At 34.7% G+C, this 24810-nt stretch overlaps 1 non-coding gene across 1 annotated transcript; it reads left to right on the top strand.

The window, feature by feature from the left end:
* The first annotated feature begins 2671 nt into the window (after positions 1 to 2671).
* On the top strand, positions 2672 to 2778 carry LOC141723123 (small nucleolar RNA R71). Its single transcript, XR_012576114.1, has one exon. It is a non-coding gene; the product is annotated as a small nucleolar RNA R71 (small nucleolar RNA).
* The last annotated feature ends 22032 nt before the right edge of the window (positions 2779 to 24810 follow it).

Raw genomic sequence — 24810 nt, 5'->3', positions numbered from 1 at the left:
TCCTCACTCCTCAAAAGCTCTATGATGTTGTGACAGAAGTGTATAAAGCTTAATTAAAGGCCTTTCATCATATTGGAAGAGTTATGGAACACACACTGGACGAGCATCAAGTTGCAGTCAAGAAATTGATAAATGATAGGATTGATGAACTGATGCCTACATTCACATGTATCAAATCAAAGTTTAACAAGTTTTTAAATAAGCTTCAAGCTCCTCTCTCTTTCTCTCTCACCAGTTGAAGAAAATGTGTCCAAGTTGAGAGAATCCTTTTTAGCCTTGCATGAAGTGATCCAAAAGTAGATAACTCAAAATAATATATCTAAGGTCAAGATGGATCAATTGTACAAGGCTAGGTATGAACCATCAGCTTTGGTCATGAAGGAGATCAAGAATGTTGTTCAAAATTCTTTTGGCACTTTAGTTGTATCAGGTTCACAGCCTATACCTTCCACCTCAACCAACCTTTAAATCCAAAATCTACAAACTCAAGTCTCAAATCTGCAAACTTCTAATGATTCCTTATCTGCTCAAGTCTCTTAGTTAACTTCCTTGGTCACCAGCCAGCAACAAGACATCAAAACCCTAATAGACTCCAACAAATATCCTTAAATACAGACCTCGGTGTCTTTAGGAGCTATTATGGGAGCTTTAAAGATACCCCCTCAGGAAACACCTCAAGTTATAAGGACCCAAATCTCTCTACCTACACCACCTATGTCTGCTGTCAAGACTAAGGGGGAGATGGAATCACAGCTACAGCTAAAATCAATCCAAGCCACAACTCAAATTTAAAAGAAGGATGATGTTGGAATGGACAGACTTATGAAGGCAGCTGAGGGATCCTTTCTTGACAAGGAATTTGATGAACTCCTCAAGGCTCTCAGAATCTCTCTAAACAATCATTTCATTTACAGAAATGCTTTGGATAGAAATATAAATTTTATGAGGGTGGTGATGGTAATCAATGGGAACTTCAAAGAAAAGAGGATTGTTACCAATATCAATGACTTGGGTGTGGACAGGTGTATGCAGGTGTCTCTTTCTTATCTCCAATCACGAAGAGCATCTGAGATGGACAATCTTATTAATAAAGCCAACAGGGTGATTCCAGAGGACACTCTCTTGCTAAATAAACTCAAAAAGGGTTAAATAATGCATTTCCAGAAGCCTACCTCCAACCAAGCAAGGGAGTGGCCTACATTTGTCCCAACACCAGACAGTGCAAACATTTTCAGATTCCTAAGCACTGTGTCATGAGGAACAAGAAATTACTGATAATTATAGAGACAAATTTGAAGTCAAATAAGAACAAGACTGTTGAGGATGTAGAAGCTTTAAAAATAAATGCAAGATATCTGAAGAATGTTAAAACCATGTTTCCTAGAGCTCAAATTTATACAAAAGATGATTTGGATAATGATGAGCAGAAGAAAGATGAGCAAAAATCTTCTGGCTCAAATCCAAGTCAGTCTAGCAAAGAAACAGGTAGCAAGGTGGATGAAAAGAAGAAGGAGACGAAGGAAAAGAAAAGTAGGGATGATGGAAAGAAGAGGAGAAAAGATGGAGAAGGAAGAACAAAGCAACAAAATGTCCAAGAAACTCAAATATCACAAACCCACCAATCTCAAACCCCCAAACCTAGCCAAACAAACACTCAGCCTGTCCTGACCTCAAAGCCCAAATAGATAGGAGGCTTATCCAGAAACTTCTCAAACTGCTTATCCAGCTTTTTCTTCTGCAGCCTCTTAGGAAAAGGAGGTGGAGGATAGATCTGCTTCTCCCCTGTATTACCCTCAGAAGGAGTGTGTTCAACAGTAGTCTTCCTTACTTCCACTTCATCTTCTTCTGCACTTTTTCTTCAGCCACAACTTCTTCATCTGAAACTTGAGACTGTTCAGGATTCGCAACCTTCCCAGTCCTCAATGTAATTGGCTTTACTTACTCCGTAGCTTCCCTCTTTCCTGGTACTTCATTGTCACTAGGGAGTGTACTAGGTTGACGATTTAGCAAGGCTTTGGCAATTTGTCCAATTTGATTTTCCAAGATTTTGATAGATTCCGCTTGGCTCTTGCACAGGAGCCTCAACTCCTCTAATTCTGATTTTTCATTAGACTGCTACAGCTGAAGTTGTTACCTTGGTGCGTATTACGGTTGTTGAAAACCAAGAGAGTTGTATTGCTTTGCTGGATACTGCTGATAAGGCTGTTGAACCGCATTCTGAGAATTGCTCCAACTGAAGTTAGGATGATTGCGGTTGTTAGGATGATAGGTGGTTGACACAGGCTACTGCGACCTCAGAAAGTTGCTCATGAACTGAGCTGATTCACTAGAAATAACACCCTGATTAGTCTCATGCACACCAACACAAAGCTCACAAACACTAGTGATCTGATTAACTCCATAATTAGCCAAAGAATCCACCTTCATCGTCAAAGCCTTAAGTTGAGCAGCTATAGAAGTAGCCTTATCTAACTCCAGAATTCCTACTACCTTGCCCTGAGATAGTCTCTGAGTAGGATTTTAGTATTCATTCGCAGCCATCAGTTCAATCAATTCATAAGCTTCATCATAGCTTTCAGCCCACAAGGCTCCTCCTGATGCTACATCAAGCATGGGTCTAGAAGTAGCACCCAAACCATTATAGAAGCAGTTAATGATCATCCAGTCAGGAATCCCATGGTGAGGACACTTTCTAATCATCTCCTTATAGCGATCCAAAGCCTCACATAAAGATTCTCCAGATTGCTGAGCAAATTGAGTAAGTGCGTTTCTGATTGCAGCAGTCTTAGCCATAGGAAAGAATTTAGTTAAGAACTTTTGAGCAAGATCTTCTTATTTGGTGATAGACCCTAGTGGTAGAGAATGTAACCAGCACTTAGCTTTATCCCGCGGAGAGAATGGGAAAAGTCTCAACTTAATAGCATCTTCAGAAACTCCATTGAACTTGAAAGTGTCGCAGATCTCGATGAAATCTCTGTTATGCATGTTGGGGTCTTCTGTCGGAGAACCCCCAAACTGAACTGAGTTATATATCATCTAAATCGTGCTCGACTTGATCTCAAAGGTATTAGCTGAGATGGCTGGTCGAACAATGTTAGACTAAATATCATTAATCTTTGGTTGAGAGTAATCCATCAAAGCCTTCAGATTCGCTTCTGGTTCTCCTATTGCAATAAGAGCCTCTTCTTCAACTTTCTCCTCGACAAGAACTTCCTCGAAAACTTCGTTAGCTACTACAACTTCTTCCTCAGCTTGATCCAGTGTTCTCTTACGAGTCCAAGAACGCGTATGCATAAACGCTCGCTAGAGTACCTGAAACACGACAAGGAAACAAGTAAAATATCCGAGTCATTGAAATTTAACAAACACCGATGACAAACACATAAACTAAAAATTAACCCCAAGTCCTCGGCAACGGCGCCAAAAACTTGTTAAGACAAAAACACGCGCTAATATTTACGCAAGTATACGTGATCGCAAGTAATATAGAATTAATTCTAGTTTGTTCCCACAGGGACTGGTTTAGGATAATTTTAATCAATGTACTTATGCAACAATAGTATGGTTATTATCCAATGCTAAGACGAATAACAAATTGAGATTGTTTTAACTACGATTAACTAAGAGATTATACTACAGAACATTAAATAAGAGAATAAAGAGAGTTGAATACTATATGACACAAACATGTGATTTTAACTTCATTAAATACTTCATTCAATAGCCTTTTCATTCTTAACCTAAGCATGCAGTGGTGATGACACTAATCAGATAACACGAAACTAATAAACGCCAACTTTCGTTGTACGAATACCATAATACCAGACATCCACAAAAGAGATACAAGATGAATAGACACCAATTATATTGAGACCCTATATGTCTATAAAATTTGACAACATAACGGTTTAAAGCACAAGCTATATATCGTGATTACATAGGGCAAGTAAGATGGTTAAAATTACCCATGAATCATGCATAACAAATACATGAACCTATGCTAGCATGGAAAGTTCTAAACCCCTATTTTCCCTTTCACTTCATTAGAGATTAGCACGCTATCTTTTAGGTTCGCGACGCTCATAAGACGAATAAGCACAACCAATACTAGGATATCATACAATCACCACACACTAAGGCATCGAAACAAATTAACTAACAAAATCCATAAATAAATCCTTTAGAACCCCACAATAACGATTAGCCCATAATCGGACTCATCATCAACGTGGGTTCCGATGAAAGCATGGTATAATAAACGTAGTCTTTATAATGAATAAATAATAAAACCAAGTACGAAACAAGAGTATAGGTTCACAAGCAAGAAAACTAGCATCCAAAGTTACAACTTAAAATAAAGAATCACAAGAATAAACTAGATCCTCTTCGCCTTGGTTGAATTGTGCTTTATCGTCTTCTTACGCCTTCTCTTTATGCTCTGGTACGTCTTGTTGTAAAAAATGAACATAAGTTATGTATATATAGCAGCCCATGCAAATTAGAAGTCTTTTGGATCAAAATCATAGTAGAAACAGGATTCCTGGAATTCGACCCGATGCAGGCGCGCGCTTCACAAGCGCGGGTGTGCTGAGCTTCTGGACTTTGGGCGCGACCGCGCGCTATCACAGCGCGGGCGCGCTGACTCTCTAGAAAAAATCCTAACTTCTGCTTTTCTTGCTGTTTTGAGTTGGTCTTTTCACGAACAATCTTCTCGACACCATTCTAATACCAAATTAGCATCAAATCAATGCCAAATCACCTTGATCTTTTATTTATGCCTGAAATGCAAAAACACTATAAAAACACATCAAATACACAAATAACTCGAGTACAAAACACAAATTCAAGCCTTTATAGGACATAATAAGTGGACATAAATGCCACTTAACACCAGCCACTACACAGATTAGTTTACCATTCATGTAGATCTTAGCAATTTTGTTCTTTGACACTGTGTCTCTGGGATCTTTGGATAAAGCAATGGACCTTGCAAGCAGCTTCTTTTCATCTGGCCTAGGGGTTTTATAACATAGGTCCAGTGTAATTTTTTCTGAATTCTTTGGATAATTCCTTTTTGGTTGAAAGATCACACTGGCCTCTAGAGACTTGATTGATGAGGGTTGACCCTTTTCCATGTTCCCTAGGCTCATTTCATTAGCTGAAATTTGTCTCAATTTGCAGAAGTGAGAAAAGACCTTGTCTTGCTTCTCAATTAGACCAAATTTCTTCTTGATGTTTTCATCAAGCTTCCTCCATTTTGCATCTAGCTCTTGCTCAACTGCTACAACGTCAAGCTTTTTAGATTTCGCATTTGATTCCAACTTAGCAGCTGCTATCTTGATTAGATCAATGTTATCCAAGACTGGTGGCTTAGGGAAAGCAATTGCTGGCACAATTACTTTACTGACTTGAATCTTTAGCACTTTCTCCCCCTCACTTATTGACTCCCCTTGGCTAAATGGAATAATTGATTCTTTCTCCCCCCTTTTTGTTAGCATCAAGTTGAGTAGAGGAAGAAGTTTGTGCAGCCACCAGCTTCTGAAGTAGCTGAGTTTGTTGGGCTTGATGTAAATGGATTTGAGTAATTGAGGTTTCTAGAGTTTTGAGCCTTTTGTCCAAGGAGTCCACCTTGCTGACTAGATCAAAATTTGTTTCTTAGTTTTCTATTGATGTCAAGCATGGTTGTGTAGGGAAACTTAACATCCAGTCTTTCAGTAACATCCTTCTTGACTTGATCAATTTTTGTCTTCAGCTCAGTGACATCCAAATTTTGTTTGAGAAATTGAATTTGATGTAGTTCGAGATAGTTTAGGTGTGCTTGTAGAAGTTTCTTAGTGTTGGCATTTGTAGTAGTTTGAAGAGTTGTATGAGTTTGTTTAATGATGTGAGACGGAGTGGATTTGAAATGGTGCTTATCACATATTTTGGAAAACACCAAGATGGCATGTTTGATCTTGAGCTAGGGCCTGCTTCTCCCTCTATATCCATGAACTCTTCTTCTTCATCATCTTCATCTCCAAAAATATCCTCAGAACCACCAGTTTCATAGTCAACATCATCATCAGCTGTGGGTGGCATGGTTGTGATGGCATCTTTAGCCCTTTACATAAAAGTAGTAGTGTGCACCAAGTTGAGCATTCTTTCAGCAACCACATTATCTTGTTCAGCCAAAACTTGATAAGCTGAAACAGGGTGAGTAAATGCCTCAGCTTCATAAGAAACAAAGTCTAAGACATCTTGATATTCTTGCTGAATTAGCTGTTTCTTTTCAGCCTCATTGACATCCATTAACTCACTTACAATGGGCTCCTCCCATTCTTCTAAACCTACTTTTCTCTCATTTTCTCTCTGTTTTTGCATCAAGGGCTCCCCTTGGCTTCCCACCCTCACACCCTCACCTTCACCTACTAAGGTGGGACTCCACTCACTCACTTTTTCCAAGCTTGAAGAAATAGCTTGCAGAGTTTCACTCATTTCCTCTCATTTTGCCTGAGAGCAACTCAGCCTCTCACTCGTTCACTCCCTTCCCTCAATCCTAAGAATGACTGTATAACCACTAGATCATCTGCACTTGTAACTGAAGTTGAAATTTGGAGTGGTACAGTGATATTCAACGGATGAGAAACATCCATCGAAATAGTAGTTGAAAGTTTCAACGGATGACTGCTGTTAAGCACATCCGTCGATATACAGTCACTAATAGACAGATGAAAAATATGCGTCAAGATAGTAGAAATGACAGAGTTTGGAGTAGAGACTACTGTAGAATCTGTCGTGATTGATTTGAGATTTTGCACAGTATTCTCAGTGGACTCAGAAAGAAATCGCAAGTGAGCCAACAAATCATCTAAAAGATGATGTTCACTTGTTGTAGATTTTGGCTTTTCCATGAGAGTAAGAGATGGAGAATAAGTAACTGATGTATATATCATATCAACATCTAGAGAATTTGTGGGTGAGTTAGGTGCTTTTATAATAAGTTTTTGGCTGTGACTCCACATTTATTGGAGCCACATCAACCTGACTTTGAAAAGGTGCATGTACTGAGTCTTTGACTATAGTAGGCACAGTGTGTGCACCCTGTGTATCCCCAATGGTTTTTAATTTCTTCTTTCTGACATAAGTTTGGGGTGAGCTTGTGTCCCTAACCCTTTTGGCACGTGCTCTTGGTTGTGAGCTTTGTTCAATAGTTATATCATTTTGGGAGAATGCAACTAGAAATGAGCTAATATCCTTATTAAGCACTACAGTTTGTTGGGAAACTATAGTGTGGCTAGCATGGGATGCACTCACCTCTCCATCCTTATTCTTAGGGCTTCTTTGAAGTTCACCCTGTCCCTCACCAACCTCACTTCCCTTCACACTCCCCTCTTGGCTTTGTGTGGATTTTACAACTAGTTTCTTTTGGGAGAAACTAGAGGGGGATTTCTTTGATTTGGATTTGGAGATTTTTGGTTTTGTGGCTTGTGTAATATCCGGGATATATCATGTAATTATTTTTGCTAATAAATAATTATTATAGGTGTTCACTATCTATTTTGTGAATTATTTGTTAAGTGTTAAATGTGTTGGGATGTTTAAAAATATTATTAATTGAGTATTTTAATTTTTATATGTCCAAAACAAAATATAGATAATTGTCATATCTTCCTAATTATTTTTATGTTGATTTATAAATTTATAGGAATCATATGAATTTCATAAAATCTTTTTCCGGGTATTTAAAATCTATTTTATAAAAACGGGAACCAACCGACGTCATCCGTTGTTACGTTTTTGGAACCCGAAACTCATCCGAGAACTCCTTCCTAACCGAATTGTAATATTCCGAGCATATTCCATGTTTCAACTTTTTTGATCCGGCGTACGGTTTGTCTTGCGCGGATCCCAGCGCAACATTTTCGATACAATATTCGTCTCGGTAAATCAAAAAAACTCGCATTTTCGATAAATGGGAGCTTTTTATTAAACTATCCCAATTATCACCTCGTAGTACGTGTAACCAGGCACTGAGACCAAGACCGCAGTACAAATTGTACTGATTTGGATAATTATCCCGAAAACCGATACCGTTTGGATCAGTTTTTACAAATAAACGTACCGTTTTATATCCGGAATGATCCAACGGGATACTAATTTTCCGTAATTATAAATAGCCTTTATCGTATTTTATTTCGTATCAAAAATCATTTGCAGTCAGTAATTATATAAATTTTGCAGAGAAAATTCATATATTCATAACCCTTTCTGAGAATCAAACCAACAATTTGAGGTGTTACCGGAGTCCGTTTGAAAAGCTCGAGTACTCAAAACGAAGGTCTTGAGGTGTTCTATCAGATTTTGTGTTCCAAATCACTGCAGAAATTAAGGTTTATTTTCTGAAAAATTATTTATTTTCGAATTAATTTTATTAAAAGTGTGAATTTTTGTTCGGATGATTGTTTGTATGATTTGATACTTGCATGTTGTAGAGCTTGTTTTCCTGATGATTTTCATATGTCATACGTCTGATTTGGAGTTCAATAACATGCTCAAAAGTGGGTTTAATTCTCGAATTTTAAAATTAGGGTTTATAACCCGTATGAATGTTTTCAATTGAAATTTGGGGCTTTTTGATTTAGGGGTTATTAGCTGTTAATTTATAGTGGATTATGTTCCTTATAAAATTTGTAATCGATTGGTATATAGCTCGTTAACAGAGGATTAGTGAATCGAATGGAGTTGTGTTTTGAAGATTTTCGATGTTCGCCGGAAACCGGCAATGTTCTTGGTCATTTTCCGGCCAGAACAGGGATGATTGATGTGTTTTGATTGCATGAATAAGTTCCTCGTGGTGTGTAGATCGTATCTGGAGGTGTTGGTGGGGTGAGGACGCCGGGATCGTCTTCTCCGGCGAGACAGAACTTTTCCGGCGACCCCCCTGTAAAATTACAGTTTAGTACCTTATCTTTTGGGGAAGAAACAGTTAGGTCCCTGAGGTTTCCAGAACTTGCAAATTTTGGATTCTTGTTTTAAAAATATTCAAAAATCATATTTCCTATTTATTTTTTATTATAAAAATTCGATTTTAATTTCTGAAAATTCCAAAAATTATTATTTTAATTCCAAAAATTATATTTAATTCAAAAATAAATCTGAATTAATTAGTTAATTAATTTCAGATAATTTTTAATTGATTAATTAGTCAATTAATTTGAAAATTAATTGATTAATTGATTTAATTAATTATTAATTGATTTTAATTAATTATTTAATTATATTTAATTATTTAAAAATGATTTAAAAATTCCGAAAAATAGTTTCGAGCTTTAAAATATTATTTTAAATTGTTTTCAAGGCTCGATAATTATTATAAAATTGTTTTGAAGCCAGAATTGGCCAACCGAACCCTGTTTACTACTCCTAAATTGATTCAACGATCTGTTTTAATTCCGAAAAATATTTTAAAAATCATTTTAAATATCCAAAAGCTTGTTTATGACCCGAGACTTCTTTATAAATGTTATATCATTGATTATGTGATGTGTTATGTGCTATATGTGACATGATTGGTTAACTGTCGGTCTATGTATTCGATGTTACTTGTTTATTGCGTAACTTTCAATCCGTTAATTGGATTTGCGTGAAATGAAGGGTAGATAGAAGTATGTGTCGAATAGAATTGTGTGAGTTGAATATTGATAGATACTTATGATATGTGAGCAGAAGAGGCAAGGCGTAGAAAAGGGAAACAGGTAGTCGAGGAGTAAGATAGTGGTGATTGAAAGCGAGTACAGTATAGTAAGCTAGTACCATACAAGTGTTCTGAACTTTCTCGAGATATTGTAGTGATTGATAGTCCTGTTTTATATTGCAAGTGCTTTGAAGTACTAAACCCTAAACCTGGTTCCAGTTATTGATCTTGAGCCGTAAACCTTATTCTTTCTAAACCATTGATTGTTGTGCACCTAGATACGATACTGCTCCACAATTACATACAAACTAAATATCAAACACTGAATCAGATTGCTTACACACTCAAACCATTGTATCCTATACTTTGAAAGGCCAAATCCTTGAAACATTATTTCCTTTGCTATCCAATTCTTTCATTACCTAGCATCCATGCTTTGAAACTGCCATATTGATCCCTATACAGATTAAAACCATTTTCATTATTGAACGTCCAATGTTGTTAATGATGCTGTTTATTGTTTATTACTGCTTATTCTGTTATTATGTTAGAATTGGATTGTTTTTATAAAATTATGGACCAGATTCATGGTCAGACCATATAATGGTCAAGTTAGGCCAATGTGTGCCTTACATCCAGTAGTTAGAGCAGTGTTGTGTGCTTTGCTCGGGGTTAGTGCGTGACTGATCAGCAGCCTAACCTTGGTTTTTAAAATGAAAGTATAATATCCAATTCAAAATCATAATTCATTGTTCACTTGATATCGTAACCATTTTCACCTGATGATCATTATTCTCAGTTTTATCATTGTGACTTGCTGAGCTAGTTAGCTCATTTGTGTGATGTTGTTTATGTTCTTTTCCAGTTAAGAAGGAACAGGTTGGTAACGAGGATCCCCAGTCCAGCGCGAGAGCTAGGGTTTCAGGTTGATCGAGCTAAGCTAGTAGGCTTCTTTTGGGATAATTTGAGTTTGTAAAAGTTTGTAATAATGTTTAATACTCAGTGTTGAGTTGGAATAGTTGGGATTTGAACGGTTTGTAATATAAGTGTGTGTTTGGCTTGTGTACATACTTTAACCTGTTGCGGTCCGTGGTAGTTGGTAAGTAGGGTCACTGCATATTATTATTATCTTTATCATTATTATAAGAAGGTTATTAATAAGGTGTGTGTGTGTGGACCCCAAACTTCTGACCCGGGTTTGGAGGGCGCCACAGCTTGGGTAGGCATCTACTCATTGCCATAGTTGTTAGAAAAGAAGTGATAGGTTGAGCGATAGTAGGGACAAAAACATTTACCTCACTTTACCTGAGGTTGTTCCATGATTGGCATGTATACAGGGGGAACATCCTTGTGGTGATTTGACCTGTTAAGATTAGCAATAACTCTTCTCTCTTGGACCTAACAAGCTAACTTGTTTGTTGGGTTCTCAATTGAGAGATTCTCAGAAACAAAATTAGCTATCATCATGAAGAATCTAGTATAATAAATATTCTTAGACCTCTTCTTAATATCCCCTAATTTACTCCCTAACTCATACATTACAGAAGTGCTAAAATTGAAGTACTTATCACTAAGAAGCATACAAAAGCATGTGAATAAGTGAGTAAGATACAATATTAAAATTACTAATTTTACCAAAAAACACTTTGATAAATGAGTCACATAGAAAACTCCATTCTTTTCTAAGACTCAATCTCCTAACATCACCTAATTTAGTGGCATTAAAAGCATAGCCCATGGAAACCAGCATATTACTCACATCAGTGTCTGTGTGTGAAATAAGTATGTTATTTTCAGGAAATTTGAAGCATTTCTCAATAGCATCACAGTTAATACAATGTTCAGTACCTTTGAGAGTGAAGGTAATAGTTTTGTCCTTGGAGTTGAACACTGCTGTAGTCCATATTTCCTCGACAACTTCACAGTAGTTGGTTGGAGACTCAAGCATGGCATAACTTAATTTGCAGTTCAGTATGAAGTTCATCATCTTGTGATAATCTTCAGAAGACGGAATTTGCTTGTTCACCAAAGCCACAAAGTTGTTCTTTTTATAGATAAACCCAGTTGAGGACATGATTTTGACTACGGGTGCCATTTCTGTGATTGGAGTTAGTTGCAGAAAGAGAGTATTTGTTTTGAAGAGAAGAGAGATAGAGAAATTACTTGAGTATGATAAAAGTGAAAAGTAGAAATGAAATTAGCTTTTACTCCGAAATAAACTGTCTAAGAATAAAAAGTAAATAAAGTAGCCAATCAAATTAGCCCAAAATAGTCGTTTCAAAAATAAAGAAAAAATGTCAAAATTCTAAGATTATCCGTTAAGATATACATACAGGCTATAAGTATATTCGACGGATGATGCTTAAAATTAACGGCTAAGATTGAGTGTAATTCGACGGATAATGATAGAAATACCCATAGTAATAATTGATATATCTACAGATAATAATAAAATTCAACATATGTTAATTTTTAACGGATAATGAACATCAGTCGAGATATGAATTTGACTTAGCCAAAATTTTATCTTTAACAGGAAATATCAACTTTTATTTTGGCTGCATTGCAATTTGCTAAGACATCAATATACATTAAGAGTAATTAAACATACCTAACTCATTTACCAACCTAGTGAAGGTGGATTCATCAAGTGGCTTGGTAAAGATGTCTGCAAGTTGCTTCTCACTTGGAATAAAATGAAGTTCCACAGTACCATTCATATGAAGTGGTACTTGATGTCAACGTGCTTGGTCCTTGTATGCTATACTAGATTTTCAGTAATTACAGTGACACTTGTGTTGTCAAAGAAAATGGGAATCCTATTCACCTGTAGACCATAGTCCAATAATTGATTTTTCATCCATAATATCTGAGTACAACAACTACCAACTGCAATATATTCAGCTTCAACTGTAAAAGTAGAAACTAAATTTTGCTTTTTACTGAACCAGGATACTAGTTTATTTCTTAGAAATTGACAGGTTCCTATTGTACTCTTTCTATCAATTTTAAAACCTGCATAATTTACATGAATAACTAGTTAGATCAAAACCAGAATCTCTAGGATACCAAATGCCAAGTTTTGGTGTTCCTTTGAGATATCTGAAAATTCTCTTAATAGCTATTCAATGAGATTCTCTAGGACCAGCCTGAAATCTAGCACAAAGATATGTAGCAAATATTATATCTGGCCTACTGGCTGTTAAATATAAAAGTGAGCCAATCATGCCTCTATAACATGAAATATCCATAGACTTTTCAGTAGCATTTAATTCAAGTTTAGTTGCAATGGCCATGGGAGTTTTTGCAGATGTGCAATCTATTAAGTCAAATTTCTTCAAAAGAGCAAAAATGTATTTGGTTTGACTAATGAATATTCCATCACTAACTTGCTTAACTTATAAACCAAGAAAGTAAGTTAGTTCTCCCATCATGCCAATTTCATATTTACTTTACATTAGTTTGGCAAACTTTTTATAAAGTTTTTCATTTATAGAACGAAATATAATATCATCTACATAATTTTGAACAAGTATACTTGAGTCATTAACATTTCTAAAGAGTGGAGTTTTGTCAACAGTACCTCTTATGAAGTGATTTTCTAAGAGAAACTTTGACAAAGTATCATACCAGGCTCTAGGTGCTTGCTTCAATCCATAAAGTGCTTTCAGGAGGTAGTAGACATATTCTGGAAAATCTGGGTCTTCAAAACCAGGAGGCTGACTAACATAGACTTCCTCCTCCAAGTCTCCATTTAGAAAAGCACTTTGACATCCATTTGATAGACCTTGAAATTGGCATGAGCTGCATAGGATAAAAAAATTCTGATGACTTCAAGTCTTGCAACAGGAGCAAAAGTTTCATCAAACTCAATTTCTTCTTGTTGACAGTAGCCCTTAGCAACCAATCTAGCTTTATTCCTGACTACTATGCCATTTTCATCCATCTTGTTCTGGAATACCCACTTAGTGTCAATAGGATTCTTTCCTTTAAGCTTGGGTACCAGCTTCCATACTTTATTCCTTTCAAATTGGTTTAGCTCCTCCTGTATAGCTAAAATCCAATCAGGATCCAACAGAGCTTCCTCTACCTTTTTAGTCTCTTCCTGAGATAGAAAGCTGCTATATAGACATTCATCTTGAGTTGCTTTCCTTGTTTGCACTCTTGAAGATGCATCACCAATGATTAGTTCAAATGGATGATCTCTAGTCCATTTTTTCTGTTGAGGTAGAATACCTTTAGATAAAGAGGCCTCATTGTTGTCTTGATATGTGACAGAGTTTTGATTAGAAGAAACTCCCCCTGAGTTTGTGGATCTTTGACTTGTAGTTGGGGTCCTTTCTGATTATGATCTGTATTGGTCCTGATGGTTCAACGGATGTTAAGTTTTGTCTTTCGGAGGATGATGCAGATTGTCTTCCAACGGATGATGCACTTGGTCTTTTGACGGATGTTTAATTATATGCTTCATTAGTTGTAGATTTTTCTGCATTTTCCTTAGACATTGATTCCTGATCACTTTCATCATCATTGTCTTCACTAACCATCTCAACATTGTCAAATTTGAGGCTTTCATGGAAATCTCCATCTTGCAGTCCTTCAATATTTTTATCATCAAACACAACATGTATAGATTCCATAACAATGTTGGTTATGAGATTGTAGACTCTATATATTTTTCCAACATCATATCCAACAAAAACGCCTTCATCAGCTTTGGCATCAAACTTCCCATGCTGATCAGTTTGATTCCTTAAGATATAGCATTTACAACCGAAGACATGAAGAAAGTTCAGTGTTGCCTTCTTATTCTTGAACAATTGGTAGGGTGTCATGCATTTTGCTTGATTAACCAAAGAAATATTCTGAGTGTAGCATGTAGTATTTACAGCTTCAGCCCAAAAGTATGTTGGCAACTTTGATTCTTCTAGCATTGTCCTTGCAGCTTCAATAAGAGATCTATTTTTCCTTTCCACCACACCATTTTGTTGTGGGGTTCTTGCTGCTGAGAATTCATGCATGATCCCATTCTCTTCACAAAATTTTCTCATCACAGAATTCTTGAACTCAGTTCCTCCATTGTCACTCCTGATTCTTCTTACTTTGAAATCAGGATGATTATTGACTTGCTTGTGTGATTGATGATGATTTTACTAGCTTCATCTTTGGATTTTAGAAAATATGTCCAAGAGAACTTTGAGATATCATACACAATTACTAGGCAGTATCTTTTTCTTGAGATGGATAACATATTGATTGGTCCAAATAAATCCATGTGCAATGATTGCAAAGACTCTTCAATTGTTGAATCAAACTTCTTTCTGAATGATGCCTTGATTTGCTTTCCATTCTGACATGCATCACACAGTCCATCCTTTGAGAATTCCACTTGAGGAATACCCCTTACCAAGTCTTTCCTAACTAGCTCATTCATAGTCTTGAAGTTAAGGGGACAACTTCTTGTTCCATAGGCAACTTTCATCTGGACTTGCCTTGCTAAATAGACAAGTGACAGATTCTGCATTTGATGAGTTAAAATCAGCTAGGTACACAATCCCTTTTCTCACTCCAGTGAGAACCACTTTGTTGCTTCTTTTATTAGTCACAACACAGGCTTCAGATTTAAATGTTATTGAGTTGTTGTTGAGTGGCATTTATGACACTTTAGTACACTTCGTAAAGCTTTGAATTGGTGTATTTGTACTCAAGTTTTTGATGTTTTAATGTGTTTTCTAGTGTTTTGCATTTTCACGCATTCTCCTGATAATCAGGTGATTTAGCATTGTTTTGGTGCTAATTTGGTGTTAGAAAGGTGTTAGAATAAAAGCTCGTGGAAAACCGGCTCAAATCAACAAGGAAAAATGAAGAAGTCAGAATTTTAATCAGGAGGTCAGCGCGCCCGCGCTGTGTTAGCGCGCACCCACGCCCAAAGTCCAAAAGCTCAGCGCGCCCGCGCTGGTCAAGCGCGCGCCCGCGCCAGGTCGAGAAAAGCAATTTTGTTTCTATTCTGATTTTGATCCAGAAGAATTTTATTCTGCATGGGGCTACTATATATACATAATTAAAGCTCGTTTTTCAAGGAGAGACGTATCGGATCTAAAGGAGAAGACGGCAAGAGACCTATAACATAATTCAATAAAGGCAAAGACGATCTAGTTTATTCTTGTGAATCTTTTTTTGAGTTGTAATCTTGGATGCTCGTTTCTTGTTTTATTGAACCTCATACTCTGGATTTCTTACTTTATTTATTATTTGTTTATTAAAGACTACGTTTATTATACCATGCTTTCATCGGAACCCACGTTGATGATGAGTCCAATTATGGGCTAATCGTTATCGTGGGGTTCTAGCAGATTTTTTTATGGATTTCTTTAGTTGATTCATTTAGATGCCTTAGTGTGTGGTGATTGTATGATAACCTAGTATTGGTTGTGCTTATTTGTCTTATGAGCGTCGCAAACTTATAAGATAGTGTGTTAATTCTTAATGAAGCGAAAGTGAATTTAAGGGTTTAGAACTTGTCATGCTAGCATAGGTTCATGTGTTATTGTTATACATGATTCGTAGGTAATTTTAACCATCTTACTTGCCCTATGTAATCACGATAGATAACTTGTGCGTTAAACCATTATGTTGTCAAATTCTATAGACATATAGGGTCTCAATATAATTGGTGTCCATTCAAATTCTATCTCTTTTGTGGATATCTGGTAGTATGGTACTCGTACAACGAAAGTTGGCGTTTATCAGTTTCGTGTTATCTGATTAGTGTCATCATCATTACATGCTAAGGTTAAGAATGACAAGGTTGTTGAATGAAGTATCTAATGAAGTTAGAATCCCATGTTTGTCATATATATTAATTCAACCATTCTTATTCTCTTAGTTATATTTGTTAGCTTAGGTTTAGTTAAAACAATCTCAATTTGTTAATCGTCTTAGCATTGGATAATAACCATATCATTGTTGCATAGGTGCATATTCTTAAATTAACCAAAGAGTCTCTATGGGAACAAATTTGATCTAAATCTTATACTACTTGCGAACACGTATACTTGCATGTATTTAGCGCGTGTTTAACGACTAACAGTTGCCCTTGTCACAAAGCTGGCTAATACTCAACAAATTGTGCTTGAGTTCATCCACTAGGGCAACTTCTTCAATGATGACATTATCCTTTAAAATCAAGCCATATCCCACAGTATAACTCTTGTTGTCATCTCCAAAAGTGATACTTGGGCCAGCTCTATCCTTGAATTCAATGAGCAGGGTAGAATCTCCAGTCATGTGCCTTGAGCGCACCCACTATCCAAATACCAAAGATTCTTTCTGTTTCCCGGCACACAATAAAATCAAATCAAGTTGATTTTGGTACCCAAGTTTTCTTGGGTCCTATTTTGTTAGCCTTTTTCTTAGGTTTCTTAGGCTTGTCCTCATTTGACTTAGGCATTTGAAGTTCATCTTTAGTCAATTGAGTAGAGTCCTTAAAACCATTCATCATTGCAGAATTATCATGCACAGGCTGATTAACATGGAAAGGCATATTTTATGCAAACATGTTATTCCAGTATGGCATACTAAATGACATTTATGGCATACTAAATGCAACATAGTAAGGATTTTGAGCAAATGGCATATTAGCAAACTGTGCATTCAAATTGTGTGCAAGCATAACATTTACAGGCATTGTAGGCATGCTGGGAAATGAAGGTGGTGTAGATATGAGAGCAGGCATAACAAGTTTGTAATTAAAAGACAAGTGATTAACACTACCACACTTAACACAAGTTTTTCTTGGTGCATATTTATCAGGTGTGTAGTTGTTATGTATGTTAATTCCTACTTTCCCATTTCTATTATTTTTCCTTTTAGATTCTACTTTTACTTCTATTTTCTCCAATCTATCATTCAATTGCTTGCCCTACATTGACTTTTTGTTCTTGTTCACTTGACTTGTTTCTCCTGGAACAAAGTTCTTAAAAACTAATCCATATTTCTCATTTAACTTAGCTAGTTTACCTTTGCTAATAGGCTTTTTCTCACTTGATGGATGATCCTTTAGATCTTTCGACGGATGACATTCATCATCCGTCAAATCCACATCCATAGAAAGTCCTTCTACCAAATTAGAGTCTAGTTTCTCTTTGCTCTTTTTCCAGGCTTCATCACAAAAGGATTCTATACCTTGAACTTTAGCAATTTGGGCATGGATATCTCTAGATGATTTTCATGCCTTATTAATTCCTGTTCTCGTTCAAGCTGATTTCTTAAAATCTCCTCTTTCTTTAAGGATTCAGTTAGTTCATCTTTAGCAATCTTACATTCTATCTTTAATTTTTCAAACTCAACAAATTGAGTCTCTAGCACATTGTTTCTTTCACTTAAAAATAGATTGTTCTCTTTAAGATTGGTGTTTTCTTTAGTGAGAGATTTGAGTGTGACACGCAGATGGTATAATTCAGTAGACATGTCATTTAAGGCATCATTACACTCAGCTTTAGATAAATGTGCTAGGTTAGTGGTAATTACCTGATTGGTAGATGAACCGACTTCTGTTTCATCTGATTTGGCCATAAGTGCTAGATTGACATAGCTTGTATCTTCATTCGCTTCTAATCCATCTGCTACCCAGTCATTTTCTTGTATGATGAAAACCCTTTCCTTTTGTTTCAGCAACTCAAAGTATTTCTGTTTGTAATCAACAGACTCAAACTTCTTTTTTCCAGAATTAGACTTTCTACATTCACTAGCAAAATGACCTGCCAAGCCACACTTGAAACCTTTGAATTTGGACCTATCAACCATGTTTCTGTTTGACTTAGCTGCTCCAAAATTCTTCTTGAATTTGAGCTTTGCAAATCTCCTGGACAAAAAAGCAAGATACTCATCTATGTCATCCATGTCATCTTGACTAAGATTATCTTCATGTTCAGCTACTAGCCCTTTTCCATTGCCTTCAAAAACTCTATGGTTTGGTGCAGATTCAACAGCTTCAACCCTTGTCTCCTTCTCCTTTTCTTGCTCAACAACTAATGCAATGGATCCTCCCTTCTTTCTTTCTTTCTCCAGCTTCTCATCTTGCTCTATTTCAAGCTCATAGGTCTTTAGATACCCATACAGTCTATTTAATGTAAATTCCTTGTAATCTTGAGAATTTCTCAATGAGACTGTCATAGGATTCCATTCCTTTGGCAGAGATCTAAGGAATTTGAGGTTTGAATCTTTTGTTTGATATATCCTTCCATGTAGCTTTAGAGCATTCAATAATTTTTGAAATCTACTAAAAATTTCAGTGAGTGATTCACTTTCTTCACTGTGAAAATTCTCATATTGCTGAATCAAGAGTTGCATTTTGTTTTCCCTTACCTGCTCAGTTCCATCACATATAACTTGAATTATGTCCCAGACATCCTTAGAAGTTTTGCAGTTTATGATGTTGTCAAACATGTCACCATCAACACCATTAAACAAAATGTTCATGGCCTTTTTATCCTTATGAACTTGTTCAATATCAGGATCAGTGCATTCTGCTCTAGGCTTTGGGACAGATGACTCATTTCCTGTAGCAGCTCTCATAAGGACTGTAATAACCCCAAATTTTTGGACTTTTTGTAATCCTTATGAATAGTGATTTTGCTGATTATGCTGATTAAGGAAATTTTTCATGCCACCCTATGTAGGAGTTCTTTAATTGATATTCTGAGATCTTATTAGTACTCTATAGAGTATATGAGTGTATGTAAAGATCGTCAGAATCCAAATTCGAACACTTTGATTTTCCCCGAAAATCCACCAGATACTGAAAGAATTGAGTATAAGGTAACATGATTAAAAGGATTTAAATTCAAGGATTATAAGAGAGGATCATAAAAGGAATATAAAATATTGAGAAGGGTTTAGGGGAACCCATTAATAAAATCCCGGATATGATCCCTCAAATGACGAATGAGAACGAAAGTTAAGAGAACCGTATAACAGATAAGCGGTCATTAGCCAAGTAATTAAGGTTTAATCAAAGAGGTTAGTGGATGATGATGTCATCACACCACAAGGAGGAGACATGTGTTGAAAGATGACACAATCAAGATGACATAAGCATGACTAGTAGATATTTTGAGTTGGTTGATTATTAGCCAAGTAATTTTTACCATGGTAAATTCTAAATTAACAAAGCAAAAAGAGAAATCAACCAAACAATTCATAACACAAAAAAATTAAAGTTGACACTCTGTTTATACTTTTTATAACAGAGGTTTTCAAGGAATGTATGAGATATATATAAGTGTATATATATATATTGGGAATTAATAAAGTATCTAGTAACTTCATTTCTTTAAATGATATTTCAAAGATTGAATCTATTCAAGTCCTATCTTGTAGTCTCATCTATGTGATGACCTTTTGAAAATTTATTATATTTTGAACAGTGGTAGTTCAAGTGGTTTTCTAAAATGATATTAGTATATTGAAGTATTTGGTAACTTCATCTTCTTTTAAGCTTATATCCAGTAAGTAATTATCTTACACTTGATAAAGTTTTTCAGTAAGTTATCAACTTAGATACTTGCATTATTGATCAAAACTATATATTGTCTTGCGAGCTGTAATGCTCACTCTTGCTTCATTTCTTCATCACACGATAATAGTTAGGAAGGATGGTCAGACTCAAGCAGACCCAGCGCAAGAGCGTGGGAAGCCTCCCGCGTCTTCCCGTTGATATCATAGCTGCCATAGCTGCAGAGGTAGATCTATCTGTAGACCAGGCATTCTACTTTTGGAAATTATTTATGTATAATTATAACTTGTGTTGGATAATGGAAACAAACGGTAAATTTATTAAGTAATCATTTTGGTTTGTAATAACTTTTAATTTATGGATTCAAGGACTTGTACTTATTTCAATTTCATCTATGAGGCTATGACGTGTTGTGGTGTGTGTGTTATTGTGGGATCACAGCATGAGGTTATTTATTTTAATTAAGTTAAGTGATATTTATGAAAAGAATGACCATGACGACCCGGATTCCCGACCCCGGATCTGGGGGTGTTACAGGGTCATGTGGACCTTTCTCAATGCAGTCCATATATGCTTCATCTTGAGATAGGAGATGCAGGTGCATCTTCACCTTCCAATAGCGATAGTTATCTTTGTCCAAAAATGCAATCTTTACTCTAACATCTTTTCTGCTCATCTTGTTAGTTGTTGTGATCTTTAAACTCTTTGTTCTTCAAGAGCTTGCTCTGATACCAATTGTTATTCCCAAACAATCTAAACAAGAATCACAGAAGGGGGGTTGAATGTAATTCTGGCTTCTTTTTAATTTTAAGAACTGTTCTTCTATAAATATATAACTGTGTTCGATTTAGCAATGGTGCGGAATGAAAGTAATATTAAAATCAAAGCACAAAGTAAATAAATACAAGTATTTAAAAACTTTCTAGTGGATTGAATTTTTCCACCAAAGATATATATTAAGTAGAGAACTATGTGTTACAAATGTACAGAGCTGCTTACAAGTTGAAAAATAAGAGCATAGAAATTCTTTTTAGATTTTTCCTTATCTATTTCTCTGGTAAAATGCTTTCTTACTTGAACAACTCTATTCAACTTGCTACTATTGGTTTATATATCACCAAGTTATATGATGAAAAGACAAGATAATAAGACAAACTATTTGTAGTCTAATTACATGTTGCTATACTTCTCTTTCCAGCATCTTTGAATATCTTCTGTTTAGCATGGAAATGGAAATGCTTCATTTGTTCTCTAAAACCTGAATTAGGCTTCCACATTCCATTTGCATACAATCAACACATGTGACTGTCAAGTCACTATCAACTGCTCTTTTGAATCTGATCATCCGTTGAAACTTTGGTTGATCATCCGTTGAAACTCAGATTGATCATCCGTCGAGACTTATGTTGGTCATCCGTTGAAACTTTGTGAATCATCCGTTGAGACTGTCTTCTTTCCATTTGACTCCATTTCATTTATACAAGATTATAAGTCATCTAATATTTACAATTAACCATCCTATCTTGCATATCAATTTAGTAGTCAATCATGACTTAAACATTCTGCAACATCTAGTTCACTAAGTTACTTAAGCATGCAGAAATGTGCTACTAATCTTATTGTTACATAAGCTACTCTTTCAACGGATACAAATTCACTTAAATAAAATCTACTAAGTATTTTGTTCAAGTTATCATCAAGTACACAACATATTCCTAACACAATCTTCTCACAAAACGGGGGAGATTGTTGTGCAAAACATGCCTGTATAATAAAAAGACTAAGTCATATTGACAGCCCTAAGATTAAGTTGTATGATAATCAATATTTGTATTCTGTAATTATATTTCTTGAGTCTGTAAAAATATTTAGTTTATTAGATTGGGGGATTTTTATGTGCACAATTTTCAAGTTAAGGAATAAACTCTGAAGAAGATCAAATCATGATCATGCCTCAGAGAAAAGTGTAGCAGCTTGGAGTTGAATCATGTTGTTCTAAGAAAAATATTTTAAGTCAAGATATCGACAACAGATCAAGGGATATCGAGAAGTCGGTCGAGAAGTCAAAAATGACTTGTAGAGAAGTACCAAGCGATATCGACAAGTCATTTCTGCATGTTGAGATCTCAGATATCGACAAGTCAAATAAAGATGTAGAGAACTGGAGATATCGTCAAGTCAATTTCTCATGTAGAGATCTCAAAGATATCGACAAGTCAAACTCTTCATGCAGAGAACTCAAGTTGTTGACAAGTCAAAAGCTCATGTAGAGAATTGAGATGTCGACAAGTCTTTCTACATGTAGAGAACTGGAGAACTCGACAAGTCAAATATACATGTAGAGAACTCAAGATATCGATAAGTCATTATACTTATCTATATGTCACTTATCTACAAAACAAAAAGAGACCTCGACATACTATCTCAAATTCATAATACAGACAAGTTCAAGATTCAAGGTTATCAGTCAACAAACAATTCATTCACTGAATTAGAAAGACTACAAAAGCAGCTTGAAAAATTCAAGATCAAGGGTCAAGATTCACTGGACAAAGGATGGTCACAGACCTGCAAGATTCTGCACAGGTTTGCTAACACCAGAAAAGGAATAGACAAGGTTGCTTTAGAAATTGGTTTAGCATTTTAGTGGAAGTTTTGTAAACCTGTGTTGCTAGTCTATAAAGCATGCATGGGTCCTTGGTTTAGTAGTAATAAACAGATCTAAAAAAATCTTGTATTCTCTCAACATAGTAGTTAAGTTTTTATTTTCAAAAACACAGATTTGTAATAAGACAAACTTAATTAATACAATTAAGTGAGTTTTTGATATATTGTGTTTTATGTGATTTCCGTTAAACATAATATCTCTACATTTCTTAACTGTTTTGTTCAACCATAATCCAAATAGTTTTGATAACCAAGTAAAATCCAAGAAATACATTCATCCCCTTACATTTTTTTGCATTCAATATCTAACAAACTTAAAAATAAAGTTTTAAAACCGAAATAAAATCGACTTCGCTTTTAATAACAATATATTCAATTTTAAAAATTGAAGATATCTAAGTACAAAATTTATTCCGGAAATGTAACCGGGTTGGATTTGGGAACGACGGGTCAAGTCGAAGGCTGGAAATTTTTATATATATATATATATATATATATATACTCTCTCTGTTTTTTTATTTGTCGCTTTGACTTTTGCACACATTCCAATGTGCTTTGATCGTATTAGTTAAAATTATCATTTGTAATAAATAAAAGTAAACAAATTATATTTTAATTCACAAAAAAAACTTTTAAAATCATATTTATAACTGGCCGGTGAAAACACATCTATTATATATATAATAGAGTAAGTGGGGGTTTCAATGAGACAATTTAATCAAGTAAAATGACTGTTATACCCCCTAAGATGTAAAAAGATATTTTAACCGCATCCTATTTTTTTCGTATTAATACATTCATTATTATAAGATATTTAATTCTCTACGCATTTATAACTAATTTATATTAAAACATAAGTAATAACTAATTAATCTATTAACTACTATATATATATAATGCAACAACAAGCGAGTTTGTTGAGTAAATTAATTTATATGACTATTATGCCCCTACTTAATATCTATATAATATTTATTTTACATTTATTCTCACAATTAATATTTATTGGTTGACTATTAATACTTATATAATATTTGTTGCTCATAATTAATATATATTAATTGACACATCATTAATATGCTTCATCATTGTGTACTATATATATACATTAACTTAAATGTAAAATTTATTTAACTAAATAATTATTTGTCAAAAATTATTAATTTTACATGATTAGTATACAAATATACATATTCATATATACATATATACATAGATAAACACACACACACACATATGTACTTATTCGAACCAGACTAGCATTTTAAAAATGAATACTCAAATTGAATACTCGATCGGACTACTAATTTTTACTCATCAATCACATTTTTGACACAAAAAATAATCTAACCGCAATTATAATGTAAAAACATAAATAATCTAAAAAATCAACGAATTATACATACTTTCATGTTCGTTCATAATTTAATGATATTTATTTCACACTTATTATTTCAATTAATGCACCATTAATATTTATATATTTTAATATCACTGAAATATATATCAAAAACTACTTATTTTGATTTAGATTTATGTTTGAGTAATAAGTCCATATATACATATATTTTGTCAATAATATTATTCATAATAATATATCATCCAATACTTATACGTGAGATACATATCAAACATAAACCTAATTCAAATTAAATACTTTTTGATATTTCAGTGAAATTTAAAATTCTAAATATTAACATTTATAATTCACGTATTCAGATTATAATTTTGATAATTAATAACATATGAGTTAGATGTCAACTGAAAAAACTACGTATTGAGCATACATATGTGCATTGAACTATTTATGCATCTAATTAGATAAATTATATATACTATTGTCACTTTAACTATTATATTTTCATGGTACAAATAAATTCGAATTTAGACAAAGATTAAGGAATTTTCATATATATATATATATATGTGTGTGTGTGTGTGTGTGTATATAAAT

Source organism: Apium graveolens, chromosome 4 (genome assembly GCF_009905375.1).
Source record: "Apium graveolens cultivar Ventura chromosome 4, ASM990537v1, whole genome shotgun sequence".
Lineage (NCBI taxonomy): Eukaryota > Viridiplantae > Streptophyta > Magnoliopsida > Apiales > Apiaceae > Apium > Apium graveolens.
Note: the sequence above shows the minus strand (reverse complement) of the source record. Positions and strands in the feature narration are given on the sequence as shown.